Below are 6,488 nucleotides of genomic sequence, written 5' to 3' on the forward strand. Positions count from 1 at the left end.
AGAGAGGGCACAGATCAGTGTGTTGAGTGAGGGCACAGGTCAGTGTGTTGAGTGAGGGCACAGGTCAGTGTGTTGAGTGAGGGCACAGGTCAGTGTGTTGAGTGAGGGCACAGGTCAGTGTGTTGAGTGAGGGCACAGGTCAGTGTGTTGAGTGAGGGCACAGGTCAGTGTGTTGAGTGAGGGCACAGGTCAGTGTGTTGAGTGAGGGCACAGGTCAGTGTGTTGAGTGAGGGCACAGGTCAGTGTGTTGAGTGAGGGCACAGGTCAGTGTGTTGAGTGAGGGCACAGGTCAGTGTGTTGAGTGAGGGCACAGGTCAGTGTGTTGAGTGAGGGCACAGGTCAGTGTGTTGAGTGAGGGCACAGGTCAGTGTGTTGAGAGAGGGCACAGGTCAGTGTGTTGAGTGAGGGCACAGGTCAGTGTGTTGAGTGAGGGCACAGGTCAGTGTGTTGAGTGAGGGCACAGGTCAGTGTGTTGAGTGAGGGCACAGATCAGTGTGTTGAGTGAGGGCACAGGTCAGTGTGTTGAGTGAGGGCACAGATCAGTGTGTTGAGTGAGGGCACAGATCAGTGTGTTGAGTGAGGGCACAGGTCAGTGTGTTGAGTGAGGGCACAGGTCAGTGTGTTGAGTGAGGGCACAGGATCAGTGTGTTGAGTGAGGGCACAGATCAGTGTGTTGAGAGAGGGCACAGGTCAGTGTGTTGAGTGAGGGCACAGGTCAGTGTGTTGAGAGAGGGCACAGGTCAGTGTGTTGAGTGAGGGCACAGATCAGTGTGTTGAGTGAGGGCACAGGTCAGTGTGTTGAGTGAGGGCACAGGTCAGTGTGTTGAGTGAGGGCACAGGTCAGTGTGTTGAGTGAGGGCACAGGTCAGTGTGTTGAGTGAGGGCACAGGTCAGTGTGTTGAGTGAGGGCACAGGTCAGTGTGTTGAGAGAGGGCACAGGTCAGTGTGTTGAGTGAGGGCACAGGTCAGTGTGTTGAGAGAGGGCACAGGTCAGTGTGTTGAGTGAGGGCACAGGTCAGTGTGTTGAGTGAGGGCACAGGTCAGTGTGTTGAGTGAGGGCACAGGTCAGTGTGTTGAGTGAGGGCACAGGTCAGTGTGTTGAGTGAGGGCACAGGTCAGTGTGTTGAAGAGATGTCTTATCAATCACAAGTTCAGTATGGCGTACCACAAGGCTCAGTACTAGGACCGCTGCTGTTCACTCTGTATATGCTACCATTAGGAGATATCATTAGGAAACATGGAATTAGCTTTCACTGTTATGCCGACGATACTCAGCTGTATATTTCTTCAAAACCTAACGAAACCTACCAATTCACAAAATTAACGGAATGCATAGCTGATATAAAAAATTGGATGACTAGTAATTTCCTACTACTAAATTCAGAAAAAACAGAGATTCTAATTATTGGACAAAAAACTTCCACACGTAATAACCTAGAGTACTGTCTAACACTTGATGGCTGCTCTGTTAAGTCTTCGTCGTCGGTTAGGAACCTGGGTGTGCTCTTTGATACCAATCTTTCATTTGAAAGTCATGTGTCTAGTATCTGTAAAACCGCTTTCTTCCATCTTAAAAATATATCTAAATTACGTCATATGCTCTCAATGAATAATGCAGAACAATTAGTTCATGCGTTTATGACCTCAAGGCTAGATTATTGTAATGCTCTTCTGGGTGGTTGCCCCGCACGCTTAATAAACAAACTACAGCTAGTTCAAAACGCAGCAGCTCGAGTTCTTACCAGAACCAGGAAGTATGACCATATTAGCCCTGTTCTGTCAACACTGCATTGGCTGCCTATTAAACATCGTATAAATTTTAAAATATTGCTGATTACCTACAAAGCACTAAATGGTTTAGCTCCGCAGTACTTGAGCGAACTCTTAACGCATTATAGTCCTTCACGTCTACTGCGATCTCAAAATTCCGGCCAGTTAATAATACCTAGAATATCAAAATCAACTGCTGGCGGTAGATCCTTTTCCTATTTAGCTCCAAAACTCTGGAACAGTCTTCCTACCATTGTCCGGGAAGCAGACACACTCTGTCAGTTCAAATCTAGACTAAAAACACATCTCTTCGGCCTAGCATACACATAACACATTATAGACTTATATAATTAGGCTGCATAGTTTAGAACAGCCGGGACCGGGAACACTTCCCGTAATCCTGATGTACTTGGTACATCATAAGAAGGATGGCGTCTACGCTAATATTAGTCTCTCTGTCTATCCCGAGGTTTACCGCTGTCCACCGGAACCAGGCCGTATCCAGATCTGATGAAGGACCAGCGCCAGGACACGACGACGCCGCTGACCTGAAGTGTCAACCAGTCTCTCCTCCTCTCCACTCCGACTTCAAACAACCGGAACTGGACAAATACTCTGATTCATTCTGAACTTCATACACTGTTCACTCATTGGCCAGAGGAGAACTGGCCCCCGACTGAGCCTGGGTTCTCCCAAGGTTTTTGTCTCCTTTCTGTCACCTGATGGAGTTTTGGTTCCTTGCCACTGTTGCCTTACCTTCTGGCTTGCTTAGTTGGGGACATTTAATATTCAACAATATTATAGATCTGCCTTAAAGGTGGATGATGATGAAATTATTATTTTTTGTATTATTTTCATGTTATCACTGTGAAGCTGCTTTGATACAATCTGTATTGTAAAAAGCGCTATATAAATAAAGATGACTTGACTTGACTTGACTTGAGAGAGGGCACAGGTCAGTGTGTTGAGAGAGGGCACAGATCAGTGTGTTGAGTGAGGGCACAGGTCAGTGTGTTGAGTGAGGGCACAGGTCAGTGTGTTGAGTGAGGGCACAGATCAGTGTGTTGAGTGAGGGCACAGGTCAGTGTGTTGAGAGAGGGCACAGGTCAGTGTGTTGAGTGAGGGCACAGGTCAGTGTGTTGAGTGAGGGCACAGATCAGTGTGTTGAGTGAGGGCACAGATCAGTGTGTTGAGTGAGGGCACAGGTCAGTGTGTTGAGTGAGGGCACAGATCAGTGTGTTGAGTGAGGGCACAGGTCAGTGTGTTGAGTGAGGGCACAGGTCAGTGTGTTGAGAGAGGGCACAGGTCAGTGTGTTGAGTGAGGGCACAGGTCAGTGTGTTGAGTGAGGGCACAGGTCAGTGTGTTGAGTGAGGGCACAGATCAGTGTGTTGAGTGAGGGCACAGATCAGTGTGTTGAGTGAGGGCACAGGTCAGTGTGTTGAGTGAGGGCACAGATCAGTGTGTTGAGTGAGGGCACAGGTCAGTGTGTTGAGTGAGGGCACAGGTCAGTGTGTTGAGAGAGGGCACAGGTCAGTGTGTTGAGTGAGGGCACAGGTCAGTGTGTTGAGTGAGGGCACAGGTCAGTGTGTTGAGTGAGGGCACAGGTCAGTGTGTTGAGTGAGGGCACAGGTCAGTGTGTTGAGTGAGGGCACAGGTCAGTGTGTTGAGTGAGGGCACAGGTCAGTGTGTTGAGTGAGGGCACAGGTCAGTGTGTTGAGAGAGGGCACAGGTCAGTGTGTTGAGTGAGGGCACAGGTCAGTGTGTTGAGTGAGGGCACAGGATCAGTGTGTTGAGTGAGGGCACAGGTCAGTGTGTTGAGTGAGGGCACAGGTCAGTGTGTTGAGTGAGGGCACAGGTCAGTGTGTTGAGTGAGGGCACAGGTCAGTGTGTTGAGTGAGGGCACAGGTCAGTGTGTTGAGTGAGGGCACAGGTCAGTGTGTTGAGTGAGGGCACAGGTCAGTGTGTTGAGTGAGGGCACAGGTCAGTGTGTTGAGTGAGGGCACAGGTCAGTGTGTTGAGTGAGGGCACAGGTCAGTGTGTTGAGTGAGGGCACAGGTCAGTGTGTTGAGTGAGGGCACAGGTCAGTGTGTTGAGTGAGGGCACAGGTCAGTGTGTTGAGTGAGGGCACAGGTCAGTGTGTTGAGTGAGGGCACAGGTCAGTGTGTTGAGTGAGGGCACAGGTCAGTGTGTTGAGTGAGGGCACAGGTCAGTGTGTTGAGTGAGGGCACAGGTCAGTGTGTTGAGTGAGGGCACAGGTCAGTGTGTTGAGTGAGGGCACAGGTCAGTGTGTTGAGTGAGGGCACAGGTCAGTGTGTTGAGTGAGGGCACAGGTCAGTGTGTTGAGTGAGGGCACAGGTCAGTGTGTTGAGTGAGGGGCACAGGTCAGTGTGTTGAGTGAGGGCACAGGTCAGTGTGTTGAGAGAGGGCACAGGTCAGTGTGTTGAGTGAGGCACAGGATCAGTGTGTTGAGTGAGGGCACAGGTCAGTGTGTTGAGTGAGGGCACAGGTCAGTGTGTTGAGTGAGGGCACAGGTCAGTGTGTTGAGAGAGGGCACAGGTCAGTGTGTTGAGTGAGGGCACAGATCAGTGTGTTGAGTGAGGGCACAGGTCAGTGTGTTGAGTGAGGGCACAGATCAGTGTGTTGAGTGAGGGCACAGATCAGTGTGTTGAGTGAGGGCACAGGTCAGTGTGTTGAGTGAGGGCACAGGTCAGTGTGTTGAGTGAGGGCACAGGTCAGTGTGTTGAGTGAGGGCACAGGTCAGTGTGTTGAGTGAGGGCACAGGTCAGTGTGTTGAGTGAGGGCACAGGTCAGTGTGTTGAGTGAGGGCACAGGTCAGTGTGTTGAGTGAGGGCACAGGTCAGTGTGTTGAGTGAGGGCACAGGTCAGTGTGTTGAGTGAGGGCACAGGTCAGTGTGTTGAGTGAGGGCACAGGTCAGTGTGTTGAGTGAAGGCACAGGTCAGTGTGTTGAGTGAGGGCACAGGTCAGTGTGTTGAGTGAGGGCACAGGTCAGTGTGTTGAGTGAGGGCACAGGTCAGTGTGTTGAGTGAGGGCACAGGTCAGTGTGTTGAGTGAGGGCACAGGTCAGTGTGTTGAGTGAGGGCACAGGTCAGTGTGTTGAGTGAGGGGCACAGGTCAGTGTGTTGAGAGAGGGCACAGGTCAGTGTGTTGAGTGAGGGCACAGGTCAGTGTGTTGAGTGAGGGCACAGGTCAGTGTGTTGAGTGAGGGCACAGGTCAGTGTGTTGAGAGAGGGCACAGGTCAGTGTGTTGAGTGAGGGCACAGGTCAGTGTGTTGAGTGAGGGCACAGGTCAGTGTGTTGAGAGAGGGCACAGGTCAGTGTGTTGAGTGAGGGCACAGGTCAGTGTGTTGAGTGAGGGCACAGATCAGTGTGTTGAGTGAGGGCACAGGTCAGTGTGTTGAGTGAGGGCACAGGTCAGTGTGTTGAGTGAGGGCACAGGTCAGTGTGTTGAGTGAGGGCACAGGTCAGTGTGTTGAGAGAGGGCACAGGTCAGTGTGTTGAGTGAGGGCACAGGTCAGTGTGTTGAGTGAGGGCACAGGTCAGTGTGTTGAGTGAGGGCACAGATCAGTGTGTTGAGTGAGGGCACAGGTCAGTGTGTTGAGTGAGGGCACAGGTCAGTGTGTTGAGAGAGGGCACAGGTCAGTGTGTTGAGTGAGGGCACAGGTCAGTGTGTTGAGTGAGGGCACAGGTCAGTGTGTTGAGTGAGGGCACAGATCAGTGTGTTGAGTGAGGGCACAGATCAGTGTGTTGAGTGAGGGCACAGGTCAGTGTGTTGAGTGAGGGCACAGGTCAGTGTGTTGAGTGAGGGCACAGGTCAGTGTGTTGAGTGAGGGCACAGTTCAGTGTGTTGAGTGAGGGCACAGATCAGTGTGTTGAGTGAGGGCACAGGTCAGTGTGTTGAGTGAGGGCACAGGTCAGTGTGTTGAGTGAGGGCACAGGTCAGTGTGTTGAGTGAGGGCACAGGTCAGTGTGTTGAGTGAGGGCACAGGTCAGTGTGTTGAGTGAGGGCACAGATCAGTGTGTTGAGTGAGGGCACAGATCAGTGTGTTGAGTGAGGGCACAGGTCAGTGTGTTGAGTGAGGGCACAGGTCAGTGTGTTGAGTGAGGGCACAGGTCAGTGTGTTGAGTGAGGGCACAGGTCAGTGTGTTGAGTGAGGGCACAGGTCAGTGTGTTGAGAGAGGGCACAGGTCAGTGTGTTGAGTGAGGGCACAGGTCAGTGTGTTGAGTGAGGGCACAGGTCAGTGTGTTGAGAGAGGGCACAGGTCAGTGTGTTGAGCGAGGGCACAAGTCAGTGTGTTGAGCGAGGGCACAAGTCAGTGTGTTGAGAGAGGGCACAGGTCAGTGTGTTGAGTGAGGGCACAGGTCAGTGTGTTGAGTGAGGGCACAGGTCAGTGTGTTGAGTGAGGGCACAGGTCAGTGTGTTGAGTGAGGGCACAGGTCAGTGTGTTGAGTGAGGGCACAGGTCAGTGTGTTGAGTGAGGGCACAGGTCAGTGTGTTGAGTGAGGGCACAGGTCAGTGTGTTGAGTGAGGGCACAGGTCAGTGTGTTGAGTGAGGGCACAGGTCAGTGTGTTGAGTGAGGGCACAGGTCAGTGTGTTGAGTGAGGGCACAGGTCAGTGTGTTGAGTGAGGGCACAGATCAGTGTGTTGAGTGAGGGCACAGGTCAGTGTGTTGAGTGAGGGCACAGGTCAGTGTGT

The sequence above is a fragment of the Phoxinus phoxinus genome, assembly GCF_949152265.1.
Source record: "Phoxinus phoxinus genome assembly, chromosome: 24".
NCBI classification, from domain to species: Eukaryota; Metazoa; Chordata; class Actinopteri; order Cypriniformes; family Leuciscidae; genus Phoxinus; species Phoxinus phoxinus.